At 26.3% G+C, this 18,104-nt stretch overlaps 1 long non-coding RNA gene across 1 annotated transcript in view; it reads left to right on the forward strand.

The window, feature by feature from the left end:
• The first annotated feature begins 6,385 nt into the window (after positions 1-6,385).
• Positions 6,386-18,104, forward strand: part of LOC136084876 (uncharacterized) — a 16,593-nt gene continuing 4,874 nt past the window's right edge. Inside the window, exons 1-3 of the long non-coding RNA XR_010640911.1 lie at positions 6,386-6,763; positions 6,915-7,031; positions 14,550-14,646. This is a non-coding gene — a long non-coding RNA (uncharacterized LOC136084876). The remainder of the gene's footprint in view (positions 6,764-6,914; positions 7,032-14,549; positions 14,647-18,104) is intronic.

The raw sequence follows: 18,104 nt of genomic DNA on the forward strand, positions 1-18,104 counted from the left end.
AGCTGAACCAAGTAAAATAAATGGTTATCACTTATAGCTGAGTCAAATATAGTAGGAGGAGCTAATATAGTGAGTATTATAGGAAAATCCACTGATCTTAAAACAGCACTTGCAATTGCATTTTAAATTCCAATTTCAATTGGAATGTAGCCATCTATTGAAGCAAGCAATCTTTGAAAACACCTTTCAGTTTCTTTGCATATGATAATAACACTTATGGTTGGTTTAATTAAATCTCCTGTCTCAGAATTTTAAAAAGTTATTTTATTTAAAATGAAAAGGAAGTACTAATGCATTCTGAAATTTAATGGAGATAATTATTTTTTGATGTCATTTTAGCTACATATCCAGCATAATATGAGATCAATGCTTTTTTGTATTTAAATAGATAGCTGCAATTTGGAATATCTGCATAATTGTGGTCACTATCAGTTGGTTATCTCTCCAACAAATATTTTCTTATTAATTTAATTTCGCTAGATATTTTAGTACTGGAGTCAGCAAAAGAACTGTCTAAAACTTTAAATATATGAGTTTTATCTTTGATGCTGTAGTTTCCATTTGAACATTAAATGGTACGTCGCATCAAGAGTTGTTTATATGTGGCTGTGAATTGTTGGCAATCAATATTGTTAAACATTCTTGCAGATCTCACAGCTCCAATAAAGGGCTTGTTAGATGGTTTTGACTGAGCTTTTATGTTAAATAATTTTATGGTGAACCTTCTTTTTCTACTCAGTCGAGAAATATATCTTAAACAGATTTAATTGCTCCCAAATATCCAATTAAACCAGATTTTAGACTAGATAAGATCATTTGCATACCAGCAAATTTCTTTAAGGCTAATGATGTAACTATATGCCATGTCAAGAAATAGAAACCAAAGAGCCTTGTTAAATGTACACAATGCTGACTTGTATTTTTTGGGAAATAGGTTTCTTGAACTTAATATCATATAATCAATCTATTATGCAAATAAACTCAACGACATATTTATAAAATTATTTAACTGCTACATACAATTCATTAACATAAAAAAGTTAGCAAACAATAATATGCAACCATAATACTTAACAGGAGGTAAACAGTGTATATATATATATATATATATATAATATATATATATATATATATATATATATATATATATATATATATATACATATATATATATGTATATATATATGTATACATATATATATATACATATATATATATATATATATATGTATGTATATATATATATATACATATATATATATATATATATATATATATATATATATATATATATATATATATATATATATATATATATATATATATGTATATATATATGAGTGTATATATATATATATATGTGTGTGTGTATATATATATATATATATATATATATATATATATATATATATATATATATATATATATATGTATATATATAAATTTTTTTTTTTTTACTTAAGGAGATATTTCAAAGAAAAGGTTATGTTTTGAATATTTCTATGTTAAAGATTTAATAAATATATTTTTTTAAACAATTGTATTCTTACATACATGTGTATCTTTAATTGTATTGAGTGATTATCCTTTAAATTATAAGAAATGATTATTTACTTATTATTTGTTTTTAAAGTTGTTTTAAATATCTATAATTCAAACCTGGTTTTTTTTACCGGTATAAGTGACACTTTAGAATACTTTAATTAAATAATTTATGCAATAATAGCATTTAAATATAATATAATTCTAGAAGGAACCCCTGAGTTTAGTGTACTCACAGCACTCAGTTAATAGTTCATGCAGCATTTGTAAAAAAATGGTATTTTGCTACAAAAAATTGAGAATATAAAATTGTAGGAAGACATGATTGCTGCTTATCATGCTGTTATGTTATTAACCTTTTAGCATACAGCATTTGGTAACTAAGAACTAAAAGGTACATAAATTATGGATATAACTAAAACAGTAAACTTCACCAATGCCATTTCATAATAAATTTAATTATTCAAAAAAATAATTTTTTCTCTAATATTTACAAAATTCATTTGTTTTCTTCTATTTTTTACAAATTTATTAGTCTTCTTTAATTATTTCCTTTTGTAATTTGATAAGCCATATAAAATGTATATCGGTTTCACCAAGCCTGCTAACCAAGCCAATTTTGGCTTGGTTAGCAGACTTTAACATCCCTCAGAATTAGGCCGTATTTTTCGGATACCGTTTCTAGTTTCGTTTATTCTAATAATCACGTGTCAACCACGGCTTAAGGTGGTTCCCCTAGAAAAAAACTTTTTTTTTTTAAAGTAATAGCGAATTGTTTTCATATCAATTTTTCAATACAAGAATTAAATACGAATTTAAAAATTTTAGATTGTGGACGCTTTGAAGTAAGACGAATTAAGAAAGTACTTAAAGAGTTTTTAGAAAAAAGGAGGTTTTATTTTGTATAATTTAAATTACTTTTAGAAATACTGTCACCATAGTTCTTATTTGTAAGAGTGTTATTATTATTAGTTCCTGAATTTAGTTATTATTATTATTATTATTACTATTATTATTATTTAATAATAATATTTACTACAATAATAATAATATTGTAATAACTAATTTAATTAGCTTTAGATGGAACTAGAGATGATAGCTCCTTTCACCAGTGATATACTGCATTAAAATAAAACATACTAGTATTTAGTAATTAGGTAAATATGTCGTTTTTTTCCCTGCACTTCAACCCTTGGTAACTCTCTCCCATCTTCCTGTTTTCCTGACTCATAAAACCTTCAACTTTTTTAAGTCAACCGTTTCCTTGCTCTATAGTTCTATTTTTTTCCAGTAACTCCTAAATTAATAGTGGCTGCTTACAGTCTTGTTGGGAGTGAATCAGAATAAAATAAAATAAAACTTAGTATATGAAATATATAATCATTATATATTTCATATACTAAGTTTTTTTTACATATATTTTTTATGGCAGCAGGCTATTTCAGTGTGATGTCAGTGTGCTCATCTTAACTAGCAATTTAAGTTAAAATAATATATATATATATATATATATATATATATATATATATATATATATATATATATATATATATATATATATATATATAAAATTTACAAAATTTATTATATATTTTATAAGGGAAAGTGAATTAATCCAAATGTTTAAATTAGTAAAACAAATTGACAAACTAAATTTGCTTAACCCAATAGAATATTTTAATACTAATTGTCAAGCAAGAGGTCATAAATTAAAAATGCATAAGGAGTCAATAACACAATCAGACAAAAAATTTTCACTAAGAGAGTTGTAAATGACTGGAATGTACTAACACAAGAAATCATAGAGTCTCCAAACATAAGTTGATTTAAAAACAACATTTTGTAAATACTTTAAAGTTCAACCTCAAATCTCAGATCTTATATATTGTTTTTAATCCTTGTTAACTTTAAGCTGTTATAAACTGAAATTCAATGTAATTTCAGTTTCAACTCTTACGAGTTACAGCGCCATTTCTATAAATTCTTTTTTTCTATAGATAATTTTGATTATATAAAATTTTAATATATAGTTACTACTAATAATACTAATTGTAATACTATTGTATTTTGATAAAGACATGAATAATATCATAATAATATTATGATGTTATTCTTTTTATTATTTTTGTATCTATATGTATGTGTGTGAGTTACATTTCCAGTTGTGAGTGTCAAAGTTTTATATCAGATTTAAAATCAAGTAATCATTTTCATTGTACTACAAGTGAGATAATTGTTTGATTTTACAAGTTGTAGTTAGTTTATGATAAATAAGCTAAAAATTTAGGTTAAATAGTAGTATTAGCTTAAAGAGTAGTACTAGCTTAAAGAGTAGCACTAGTTTAAAGCATTATTGTTCTTCTTCTTCTTTATATTTGTACTTATTTTGTCTATAATTTTATTTATGCTGGAGCTTTATTTGTTTATTTGGATTTATTGATTTTTTTTAATTTATGCTTGGAGTTTGGAGAAGTTTTTTGTTATAAGGTTTCAAAGACTTGAAGTTTTTGATTTGTTTTTATTATTAAATAATTATATTTTAAAAAATGATTATTTTTTATTCCTTTATTTCATTAATTTTAACTTTGCCATTATTTTATTTTAGTTTGCCTACTGTTGAAATATGATTTTAATTTAGTAAACTTCCATGAATTTAAGTTTACTTTATTAATCATTCATCAACAGTTAAGGAAAAATTGAATTCAACTCAATAAAGGTAGGATTAGTTTTATTTTCAGGTAACATTGCAAAATATGATTTAACTGTAGTTAGATAATATCTTATTGCTGTTTTGTACCATTATTTATTTACATTTATTTTACATTTATTTACTCTACTATAATATGTCTGTTGTACTATTTCTTAAACCCCACAAAGTATACCTTATCTAATCAAACAAACATATCATCGTTGTTTATGCAGTTGTGTTTCATTAATGGAACGGTTTATTTAATAGAATAGTGACAAACTAAAGCAGTTTCCAACTGCTTTAGCTTATTATTATTGTTGTTTAAAAATGAGTACTGATTTTTTTAAATTATAAAATTATCTTAACATTCTTGTAATTGTTTCAGCTGGTTATTTTATTTTTATCATTATTATTTGTATCATTAATATTAATAGCTGGTATTTACTTAAACTTTTTGTAAATGGCTTAGGTTTTTTTTTGTCAAAATATATAATTTGGTTTTTTTTGTCAAAATATATAATTTGGTTGACAAAGTCAACCAGTTTGGTAGATGCAATTTTTAAAAAAACTTACTTTAGTTTCTTAAATAAAATGGATTAAGTGAATGATGAAAAAAAGAACAAGACTTTCTTGATGTTAATATTTAGATAACAAAAGGGGTCTATCCCATTAGTTGTACTCCCAATGAAAAGAGAATATATGTTTTCCAGGTTTAGAATATCAATTAAAAAATATGACAAAGAAGGGTTTATGGGTTGAGATTATTTTTAGCAAAGTGCAGAGAAAGTAGATTATTTGTTTTTGTCATAGTAAACATCTTACTTATCACCTTAGAAAAGCAAGCTCTACAAGGTTTTAGAACGTTTTTACTGGCCTGGAAATTTTCGATAAAATTTTTCTATCATAATGGCAGATCTAAGCAGTTAAAGCAAAAATAAAAAATCCGTTTTTTATTTAAGATAATTGTTCAAAACTAAAAATATTTTCATGAGTTTACTGTGATTCTGCTACAGTCCCTCAAGTAATTGTAGAAGAGTACGCCCTGAAAATTTCAAGTTTTCATTTTCAATTTTATGTTTTGTACAAGGTCAAAAAAAAAGAAATTCGGTTTAAAACACATTTAAAAAATATATATTAGTAATATATGTGACAAAAGTTAATTAGGTACTAAATAAATTGAAATAAAGGTTGCAAAAATAATTAGGTACTAAATAAAAAATCTAAGTTACTAAAAGTCAGGGAATTGCCGTTGCTATGGGCGTTGCTATTGGAGTTGAAAAAACTTTACTTAAAAAAAGATCAATTATTCTTATAATATTGAATATATATATATTCTAATAATATATATATATATATATATATATATATATATATATATATATATATATATATATATATATATATATATATATATATATATATATATATATATATATATATTTATATATATATATATTTATATATATATATTTATATATATATACATTCTCAGAGTTGTAACCATCGGGGGAGCCTTGGCCCCTCCAAAAAAATTTTAATTAAAATTATTAGGGAAAAACATATACGTAAAATAATTTTAACTAATTTTTTATCCCCTTCCTCCTTAAAAGAACCCTAGGGCCCCCTAATATCAAAATTGTGGTTACAAATTGTGGTTACTCTGATTCTGAATCTAGAATAAATTTCAAACAAGATAACATAAAAAACATGATTTTTTTTTTACTGTTTTTAACTTAAACCTTAAACGAAATATAAAGTGCTAAACATGTAAGTGTTAACATTTTTTTAACTTTTAAACCGGTAAAAAATGACCTTGTAAACTAAAAAGCTTCAGGTTTATTTGTATGAGTTACATGACGCATAATATTACTATGTTAATTATAATAATATTATGCTTAATATATAAAGTGTTTGTTTTCTTTATACCGTAGAATAATGCGCGAGTTCTCAAATCATCGTTTAAACAAACGCTAAAACACATTGCTTGAGTGGTCCGAAGTAAATAATCCGCACAAAAGTAGGACAGTTTACTCCAACGCCGGACAGTTTGCTCCGGAGTAAATTGTCCTAGACGGACGAATAGGACAAACTAGAACGTTCTACTCCGGAGTAAAATGTCCAACCGGATAACTTACTCCACGGACAGTTTTCTCTGTGACAGACAGCTCCTAACGAGTAACAATGCCGTATAAACAGATAATCCGCTCCATTTATTTACTCATAAAGTAAATTTTTTTCACTAAAGCTCTACTTTATATTGTTTTGATTGAAAAACTTTATATTAGAAATGATTCTAACGTTCAGTACTCTGGTGACTAGAACTGCTAGTATTATTTGTGATATTTATTTGATATATACATTTTTGAGAGAAAGGGACAATATTCCAAGAATTTGTATTCTGTTTATTAAAATAGACAATAAAGAAAGACACGCAGAAAGTTTTCCAGCTTTATGCACGCTTTTTGTGATTCTAATTTTTTTTTTGGTGGCTTTAAAATCTCTATTTATGTATTCCATTAAAATACCTTCAAGGTATCTTATAATACCAATCTTTTTCATATTTTTGTAGTTATTGATGATGATGTTTATATTAACAATACTAACAAACTCTGTAAAAAGGAATGCAAACTTACAGGTGGTTTTTTTACTAAACTTTAGTTATTATTATCCATCTCTACTTAAGGATTTTGCGGTGTATTGAAGTAAAACTAGTGCTCATAATGCATGTTATTAGTTTAATAATCATTACATGGAGTTTTTATTTCTCGTGTCAGTATGCTGTTCAACATGGAATAAGAAGGTAAGTCTATGTAAATATGTATTTTTTAAAATGCCTTGTTTTAAAGGATTGCGCACCATGCAATTTACATATGTATTAAGCAATTTTAGATATGTCTAAATATATCTAAAATATATCTAAAGTGATTTTGGTTAATTGATTTTTATTGAATTTTAATGTTTAAATTAGTCTAAGGATATCTTTTAATCAGTAAGAAGTAATTAATCCTATAAAAAACACTTAAACGTTTGATTGATGATTATGTAAAAAAGTTTGGTACAAAAGTAACATGCTTTTTTACATAATTGTTCAGGGTGTTAGCCAGGAATATATTTTTTACTGTGTTTTTGTGATAATGGAAATATTTTTTATTATTGTTCTACAAAATATTGAGAATTTTTATTGATATTGTCCTATTAATTCAGAAGAAGAAAAAAAAAGGTCGTTTGACCTTGTAATATTTGACCAATAAATAAAATTAAAAAATTTCATCTTAAAATATTACTAAATTTTGTTCAATAATTAAATTTTATTTTTCTTGAAAAAAAAAATCTTATTTTTACCCAATTTTTTTTTCGGTTTTCCTTCCTCCTTTTCATTTTTTGATAAAAATTAAATTTCTTGTAAACATGTTCCAAGGAAGCATCAAAAATTTGACTGGAACATACACTAACCTTTTTTTTTTATAAACCAAACCCTGGCCCCTGCCAAATGATAAGATTTAGTAGGGGTTGATAGCCGGGGCTAAATAAAAATGAAAACATAAACCGTAAATTGAAAAAAAAAAAAATCTTAATCTAAGAGAAAATAAACAAAAGTAAAAGAGTAAGCTATAAACCAAATTTTTATCCTTTAAATTTAAAAGCATTTTGCTTAATAGACTTGCATAATGATCAAACTTTCCAAGTTAATTATTCCAAACTGATTTACAAATGAGATTTTTAATAATTTTGTTACAGTAAGTTATAGCAGGAATGAATAGGCTGATGTGGGGTTTATAGCACACCATTTTATGTAAAAATTCAATGCCATTTTATATAAACCACTAATTAAAATTTAAGATTTATCTTTTCTTTTTTTTTTAACTGTTGTTGTTTTCTTATTTTTAGGATGCCTGTTATTTCCATCAACAAAATTTGATACAAGTAAGGGAACAAAACAGATTATATGTCCAAAAATGTAAAAAAAAAAAAAAAAAATACAGCTACAACATGCAATCTATTTGAGAATTATGCACATCAATATAAAGAAAGAACAATAATTTAATTGTGTTTACAAAAATGATTTACATAAGTTGTACTTTTTTTTTCAATACAGCAAAGGAGCAAATCATTTTTTATCTATTTTTACACTATATTTTTATATTTATAAAAAAGTTTATATTGTAGATTAATAAAAAGTTATTAATAGTAATAAAGAAATCTAAAATATATGGCTACATTCTCTACCATCAGTAGATTGTCTTTTTTGCTAAAACCTTCTACTTATTCATCGGAATCTGATGAATCCAATGATTGCATTTTGGTGGATTCACTATTCTCATTGGTAGTTCACCAATCGTCATTTTCAATATATTCTTTTTCTGAACCCAATAGTTTACTATGATGATGAACTGTCTTAATGTGAGATTTATTGGTTTTTTTTTATTTTGGGCGAAGTTAGTTCCTGTTTTGGATTGAAATTTAACTGTCCTACGTTCCTTAATGTTGTTTAAATTTCGATGTAATTGAAATTTTCATTGTCCAGTCGGCATAATTGACTTTTCCACTTATTAGGTAATTTCGTGTTTTAAATTTTTATTATTATTTAACAAAAGTTTCATGTTATTTAAATTTTCATTATTATTTAAATTAAGGTAATTAATTAAACATAAATAAACATAATTAAACAAACAAGTTAATTCATTAGTATTAATGAATTAGCTTGTTTGTTAAAACAAGTTAATTCATTAATTAAAACATAAATAAACATAATTAAACAAACAAGTTGATTCAACAGTATTAATGACTTTTTTATTATTTTACAATAAAAATTAGTTTAAAAAATATATATTTTTTATAGTTTAAAAAATATATATTTTTTAAACTAATTTTTATTGTAAAATAATAAAAAGTGGTAAAAATATATTATTAAAACTTTGCCCCCTTCCCCTTTGATTAGTGCCATTCCAATCCCAAACTAATGGTCTTATATGCTGGTAATCTTAGATCAAAACAAAGTGTTAGAAAAATTTACAAGTATTTCAAAATGGTTGAAAATTGGACTTTTTAGCCAAGTGGACATGTTACTTTTAGATATATTTAAGTTCTAAACTGCAACAAGCTGCCTATATTTTGCCCATTTATTGCAGAAAGACTTGTGGATGAATAGAATAATGCTACAGTTAGTTTTATTTTGGCATATTTTAGCAATTTTAGGATTTTTTACAAAGTTGAGAAGGTCATAATTTTTTTCTAACACAAGTTAATAAAAACTACTTTTTTAAAGAGAGAACTATCCAGAAAATAGTTCTAGAAAAAATGAGACACTTGTTGAAAGTGAGAAAAAAGTTATACAGCTCTAAAGTAGTCTGTTTTGACCATATGTAAATCGAGGGGGACCACTGTGTCATGCTTCTAAGGCCATAATTTCCAGACCGTTGTACTTGGAAGTCTGAAATTTCAAATTTAACCTAATGCACATAATAATATGTAAAAATCAGGAAAATCAGAGATGGTGCCCCACAAAGTTTTCTTTAAATTGGTTGAAATATGATTTGACCCTTAAGCAAAATGCTTTTAAATCTAAAAGATGAAAATTTGGTTTATAGCTTGCTTTTTTACTTCTGTTTATTTTCTCTTAGGTTAAGATTTATTTTCTTGTTTCAGTTTATGGTTTTTGTTTTCATTTTTATTTAGTTTACTTTTATTTTTAAGCGCCATTTTTATAAAGCGTGAATTTTATCCAACTATTTAAAACCTTTGCCAAGTCAGTAAAACAAAAATCGTATATGCGTGGTCATATAAGAACATGCAATCACACATCTTACTGTAAAATACTGATATATATATATATATATATATATATATATATATATATATATATATATATATATATATATATATATATATACAATAAATGGTTCTTATTTGAATCACGTATACAAAATGATGATCCAGATATTATTTTGGAACAGAAACATGGTGGGCACTACAGTCGTTAACATATTTTAAGGGTTATACATCATTTAGAAAAGATTGGTCTGTAGAAAAACGTAGTGGAGACGTAGTAATATATGTTAAAAATCATCTATCATGCTCTGAAGTTTCCATAACTGGTCTATCGAACCTAATCAAACAAATTTGGTGTGAACTAGTTATTGGTAAAGAAAAATTTTTATTAGGATGAATTTATCGTCCTCCATATAACTTAATCGAATGAAATTAAATCAATGAATCAATGAAATTAGCCTCAAGCTGTATAACCAAAATCTATTCAAGCATACTTGTGTGTGGTGATTTTAATTATCTAGAAATAACATGGGATTACAATGGTATAGTATCAATATCAGGACCTGATCATTTAGATGCTCATATTTTTGCTGATATATTTTTAGACTTGAAACTGCATCAATTTGTACTAAAATCAACATTTCAGCTTACTGAAGGTATTTTAACAAGTGTTCTAGATCTAATTATGTCTGAATCACCAGTTAGAGTTTTCAATATCAATTATAACAAGCCAATCAGCGCAAAAAATAAAAATCATTTAGTTTTAACGTGGAACTTTTATTTAAATGATAAAAATCAATCAAATTCATCAAATAGTAATAAAGAAATCTAAAATATACGGCTACGGTTTGTTTGAATTATAAATGAGGTAGTTATAAACAAATTGACAAATATTTTTCACAAATTGAATGGGAAAAAGTTTTAAATGAGCATGATATTGAAATATCTTATAAAAGATTTTAGGATTGTTATACATCTGCATGTAATAAATATATACCAGTCATTAGCACAAGTCTATATAAACAAAATTTAAAATGGCTACTAAATAAGGTCGAATCACTAATTAAGAGCAAAAATACTTTATGGAAGCTTAATAGGAATTCTGGTTAAAAATTTGATACATTTGCATGTAATACATCTGCATGTAATAAATATATACCAGTCATTAGCACAAGTCTATATAAACAAAATTTATAAATTAATATATTAATAAATTAAAATTAATAATTTAAAATGTTTAATAAAAAATTAATAACAAAATTAATAAATTAAAATGGCTACCTAATGAGGTCAAATCACTAATTAAGAGTAAAAATACTTTATGGAAGCTTAATAGGAATTCTGGTTAAAAATTTGAACCACAAATGCAACAATATAAGTTATTTAAAAAAGAAGTTGAAAAACAAATAAATTTATCAAAGAGAAAATATGAAATACAATTGATAAAAAACTTTAGGTATAAGCCAAAACAGTTCTACATGTATGCTAAACATCAGCAATCAGTTCATGGTTATATTAGGAGACTAAATAATCAAGATGGTGAGTACTACTTTAATACTTTAACTAACGGGTTTGATATTGTCAATCAATTAAATAATCAATTTAAATCAGTATTTTTACAACAAGAAAACAATGTGATACCAAATTTTCCTATTCGAACAGATAAAGATTGTCCAATACCAACTTTTACTGCATCAAACATATACCAATAATTATTAAAACTAGATCCCTACAAGAGTATTGGTGTAGATAATGTGTGTGGATATGTATTAAAACAATGCGCATCCAGTTTTTCAAAACTGTTAAGTATTCTGTTTAATATATCGTTCAATAGTTCTAAACTGCCTGATTTTTGGAAAGCTTTAAATGTAATCCCGTTATTTAAGAAAGGTAGTAGAATGGTTGCAGAAAGTTATAGACCTGTATCTTTAACCTCTATTGTATGTAAGTTCATGGAATCCATTATAAAGGACTGCATACTTTTTAGATGGTGAAAAAGTTATTGAATTAGAATCAACATGTTTTTTTGAAACATAAATCATGTGTCACCAATTTAGTAGAATCTATGGACTTAATAACAAACTATTTATTCCAAAAATCGTAAAATTATCAGCTTATGGTATAAATAATTTGTTTTGGAAAGTTTAATTAACATGGTAATTATTTTTTAAAGGGTATGAACACAACTTGTCTTGACACTTAAGCATCTCTTTAAAAAAAATACTGATGTTCAATTACTTTTGATTAAAAAGTTAAAAAGTAAAAGTAAAAATATTATTTTTTGTGATTTAAATTTTATATTTTATAAATAAATTTATTTTATAAACTACCTTTTTAAAGAAATTAGTTACATAATCTTGATAAAAATTACTTATTATTGTTGTAATATCACATGTAATATCAAATTTGCTTTAATACTAATACACTTTTTAAACTATTTCCTTTAGTATTAAGTACATCAAACATGAACTTTATTCCTTTTTAGGCAAGGTGCAAAGTAACAACCTGTTTCTACACTGTCTTTGTACCAGATAGAAAAATGAGGTCAGAAATTTATTGCCGGCCTCATGTATACATATATATAATAAAGGAGAGTTAAGGAGTCTCTCTTTATCATGCTCATCATTTTTTTAATGCTGATTCCATTTTCTACCTCTATATTTATTTCTGTGTTGTTCCTCATCTATATTAATGATGTTCCTGATAATCTAAAGTGACTCTATTAGTTGATCTCTTCATTCTTGACAAAATGTCATCACTTTTTGATCGCTCAGAATAACTGATCTTAGTGTGATTTCTTTTCTGTGAGTTTAGGACTTGCACTTCATCTACCTAGTGAGTTTAGGGCACTTGCTAACAAAACTCAATTGCTTAATGCTAATGATGACCTAGTTTAGAGCCCTTCATTTAATTTTTACTTGACAAACTTTTATAGAATCAGTTTCTAAAAAGTAATTAGTTGTTTTTGCATATTTTCCACTTATCTTTTTTGTTAAATGACCAATATCAATGTTTTGGTAAATAACCAGTATCATTGCTTTCATTATCAACAACAGCCAATTACATACACGCTTTCAAAAATTCTCTAATGACAGATTCCATTAATATCATGTTAACTAATCAAAAGTTTCTAACACCAAAAGTTATTTTGAAATCTCTAAAACAAGAAGTCTAAAGACTTTAATACAAGAAGTTATTAATTTTATTTAAAAGTACAAGAATTGTTTTCATAGGTTCTTTATTACTTACAACCATTGATACCAGATTAATATCGACTACAATTGCAAAGCTTTGGAAGAAAGAAATGCACCATTTTATTGCACAATGTTGAAAGAAACTGATGAAAAGTTAAACAATCATATATTATCACATTATAAATTTATTTATATCAAAAAATTTTTATCTGAGTCTTAAGAATTAGTATTGCTTAATGTTTCTATGGTTTTTGCATTTTGATAAAATTTGTTACATTTTATTGAAAAGCATATCTAATTTCAATAGACTTTCGTATTATTTTTTTTTATTTAAGGAGAATTGACTAGAAACTTCATAGTATACTGTATTACCTCATAGTAAATATGATGTAGGAAAGTTGCTTTAATCATTGGTAATTAAACAATAGAATTAGTTTTTTTACCACCCAGCATAACTTACAAAACTCAACCGATGGACCAAGGTATTAATAGAACATTTAAAGGTTTTTTATTGTACAAATAAAAATTTTTTTAATGTTATAAAAAGAATTTTATAACATTAAAAAAAAATTTTTTTTTAATGTCTAAAAAAAGTTGTCATTTCATAGAATACTTAAGTTGTTAAGTTTGTTTGAGATGAAGTTATTTAGATCATGTGGTTTAGTAGAAAAAGACCGTGTTGTTAATGTTACATAAACTTAGGTTATGAGATTTGTACTAGAAAAGCAAGCAGCATCAGCAATTGAGAATTCATGGATTCCATTTTAATCAACAATTGTGCAGTAGAAAAAGCAGATAAAGATAAAGAATCAAATGGTGTATCTCCTAAAAAGCCATAATTATCAGAAATTTATTTTCAGTAGTTTCTGGGGTACCACAAGATACTGTCATTAGTTCTATGTTAATTCTCATCTATATTAATAATTTCTCTGATAATTTTATTGTTATGGTGGCTCTATTTGCTGATAACGCAACTATATATACAGGGAGTGAATCTTGAATGGGATATCTTTTCTGTGTCAGCTTGGGGTTTCCTGTGGCTGGTGAATTTTATCTTATTCAGTTCATTGATTAAGTTCCATCAACCAAACCTTAATGTTCCCTGACTTCATCAAAGTTGCATTGCTTTTGCACAATTGATTTTACTGCAACTGTTCAAACATTGTCCAATATTGTTTAATGATCTGTTTTTCAATAGGGTGAATGAATAATCAAATATTGCTAACTTTAAATTTAAAAGAGTCTTGTTTACTCCATTATGCTTTTAATTCAATCCTCATCCTACCTTTATTATAGCTGTACTTTTTTTTCTTTGTTTGCCTTGCTACATTTTTTGCTAATAATTTTTTTGTTAGATGTACAAAAGAAGCTTTTCGACTTATTGAGTACTACTTTTTTACTCCAAAAAGAAGTAATATACAATATATTGGAGGAGATAGAACCACTCAATTAGTAAGTTTAATAGCTTATTTTTAAATAGTTTAACATGTAGAATATGTGCAAGCTGCAAGGATGTCGACAAAATTCACAGAATTTTGAAACAATTAACTGAAGAGTTTTGCAATGAAGATATTTAGTTTGTTGATATTATTTTAAAGTTTCTTTCTACTCTACCACCATAATATGCACTTTAGAAAGTAATCAGTTTTTAGTAGTTTCCCCAAGCTAAAATGTAGGCATTTTTGGATATAAAGGTAGTAATCATATAAAAATTATATGTAATGTGGTAATTAACAAAATAAATAAGGTATAAATGTATCAAAGTAAAAAAGAAAATGTATTCTAAAATAAATATCAAAGTAATTGCTAAATTGATATTCACATAACTTTTTATAAATTGATATTCACATAACTTATTATAAATTGATATTCATATAACTTTTTATAAATTTTTTGTCATTGCAAATTAAATTGCTTTAATTTGACTATAAAAAATATTTGGGTTTCGAGATCACAACCATTTGATGAACAGTGGTCACAAAATACCATTTCTAGACGGCAGGCATATTATGTACGCAATATGAATTAATTATTTTTAAAAAATTCATGCTATAAAAAAATTAGTATTTGTAACATTGACATTAGGTTGTTGTCGACTTCAGTGAGGTACTAAGCAATAATCAAAAATTAAAGAGGGATTCAAAAGATAAAGTTAAGGATCTTGCATGATTTTTGGAAATATTGTTATGCAGAAGAGTTTAACCCATTTGGTGGTTGTTTTTTTTAACCCTTATTTTGATACCCACATTATGTTTGATACCCACGTTATGTTTGATACTCACATTATGTTTGAGCTTGATGATGTTGATAATATTCATAAAGCAAATAAATTTTATTAAAAATGTTATCAAGATGTTACAGCTGAAAAAGATTGAATATTTAGGTTGTGTAAAAAACAGAAAAAAAACCAATTAACAAACAGTCAGGTCTTTGTTTATCAGTTTATAGTACTTTCTTCTAGTAGTTTATAGTACTCAATAATTTCTAGCCATGAAAAGATTAAGAATAAGATAAATTATTTGGTATTTAAACCGATAAGATAAAAATCCTTTAAATGGTATATTCTGAAAATGTAATAAGTATATATTACATAATATAATTTATGTTAGAATTTTAACTTTACCATTGGTACAACTTTATTATAGAGGAAGTTGGGGTACAGTGGATCGAGGGGCACAGTGAATAAGAGGCATTTTCTCAAAGATTAGAATTTTGTTCATCTTGATAATGTAATTGTTTTATGTGCTCATATATTAGCCATTTTTATTTATAGTTGTTACCACATAATTTTTGTCTACTGGTTTTTGGTAGGTAATTTTTGTTTTTAGCTATCTAAAGTAAATTTTCTTACCTTCCTTATGTAGTTTAGCTTTTCATTTAACAACACTCATGTCCCAAGAAATTAGACTTAAACTTAATTTGTTTTGGTGGGGCACAGAAAATTGGGGTACAGTGAATAGGTTGGTTAACCATGCCCTATTAATGATCTTAAAGATTAAATTCATGCACTTTTAACAAACAAATTACATAAAAATGAATTTATTAGTTTTAAGTTATGAATAATATTTGAATAATTTTTTAAAATTTTTGTTATCAATAAAAAAAAAAAATTTCTTCTCAATTTTCAAAATGTCTATTTTTTTTGATTTTATACTAATCTAATTAATAAAAGTCAAAAGCAACTACTAATCTAATTAATAAATGTCAAAAGCAGATGCTAATTTATCAACGAATTTGATATATGGTTTCCAAGAAAGATCAGAAGTAAGAGTTAATCCAAGAAGATGAAAGGTAGATAACTCATCGAGTACATTACTGTTCATAAATATAGGAAGATCTAAATTATTACGATAACGGTTGGCTGAAAAAAATTGAGTTTTATCTGAATTAAAGTTCACCAGCCACTGTGAGCCCCATGCTGTAGCAAAAGTGAGATCCTTTTCAAGCTTAAATACCCCCTCCAAGCAATCAGAGAGTGTTGGCTTCTTATCACGACAAGAATAAATGGTAGAAATCATCAGTGAACAATGCCACCTTAAATGTGAGAATATCTGGAAGGTTGTTAATGTAAATAAAAAAGAGTATAGGGCCAAGGATAGAACCTTGAGGAACCCCTGAAGTTACAGAATAAGAAGAAGAGTGTTGTCCATCGAGGACAACTTTTATGCTACGATTGGAAAGGAAGGATTCAATGATCTTAAAGATGTTGCCGGATACACCATAAGAAAAAAGCTTATGCAGAAGACCAACGTGCCAAACTTTATCAAAAGCTTTAGAAATGTCAAGAGCAATGGCCTTAACCTCTCCACCTTTATCTAATGCACAATAAAACCTATTGGTTATTACTGTTAGCAAATCAGCTGTAGAACGAGAAGATCGATATCCATATTGATGATCAGAAAGTAAATTATTAGATTCAAGATGAGAGATAAAGTGTTTGTTAATTAAAGATTCAAAAACCTTGCTTATGATAGGAAGAAGACTAATGGGACGGTAGTTAGACGAATCAGATTGCTCTCTAGAATTTTTTAAAATAGGAATAACAGATGCCGCTTTCCAGCAGGCTGGAAAACAAGACTCTGATAAGCACTTGTTGAATAGTTTTGAAAGTATAGACGACAGCTCCGGAGAACACTTCTGCAAGACAATAACAGGTATGTTGTCCGGGCCACAAGCTGTAGATGAGTCTAAGTAGGAAATCACTTTAGATACAGAAGCTGGAGTGATATGAATGTCGAGTAATAGATCAACCTGTTTGTTCACTATATCAGGTAGAACGCTACTAGTGGTATCAAGAGATGATATTGATGAAAAAATCTTAGCAACCAATTCAGCTTTATCTTTAGGAAAGGTGACAAAGTCTGAACCATACAAGAGAGGTGGAATTGCAGATTTGCCTTTATTATTTTTACTATTAAAGATTCTCCAGGAGTCACGAGAGCCTAATTTTTGTGATACAATGCGAGATTTCATGACATGAGAATAGCGGGCTTTGGCGTTAGACAAAACCTTTTTACAATGGTTTCTGGCAGTAATAAACAGACCTCTGTTTTCTGGAGAATTGTTTTGCTGATAGATATGAAAGTAATGGCTTCGATTGGCAGTTGCAGCAGCACAATGTGAGGAAAACCATGGAGAAGAGTGAGGCTTGACCTAGAATTGTCGATTGGGAATAAAAGATTTAAGGTAGTTGTAAGAGATACTATGATAGGGGGATTTAGACGATGAAGAAAAATAAGATAATAGTTTTAGAGAGATCAAACCGTGATCAGAACATTATCCTCGGTTTTTACTTGTGTTTCCTTGGTAGTAGTTATGAAACTCTTCCTGTTATCTCCTAATGAGGGTACAGCTCTAATACTCAGTTTAATGGTTCTTAGGCATGGATGGTGTCCCTGTTAATGCTTTTG

This window comes from Hydra vulgaris, chromosome 09, assembly GCF_038396675.1.
Source record: "Hydra vulgaris chromosome 09, alternate assembly HydraT2T_AEP".
In the NCBI taxonomy this organism is placed as follows: domain Eukaryota; kingdom Metazoa; phylum Cnidaria; class Hydrozoa; order Anthoathecata; family Hydridae; genus Hydra; species Hydra vulgaris.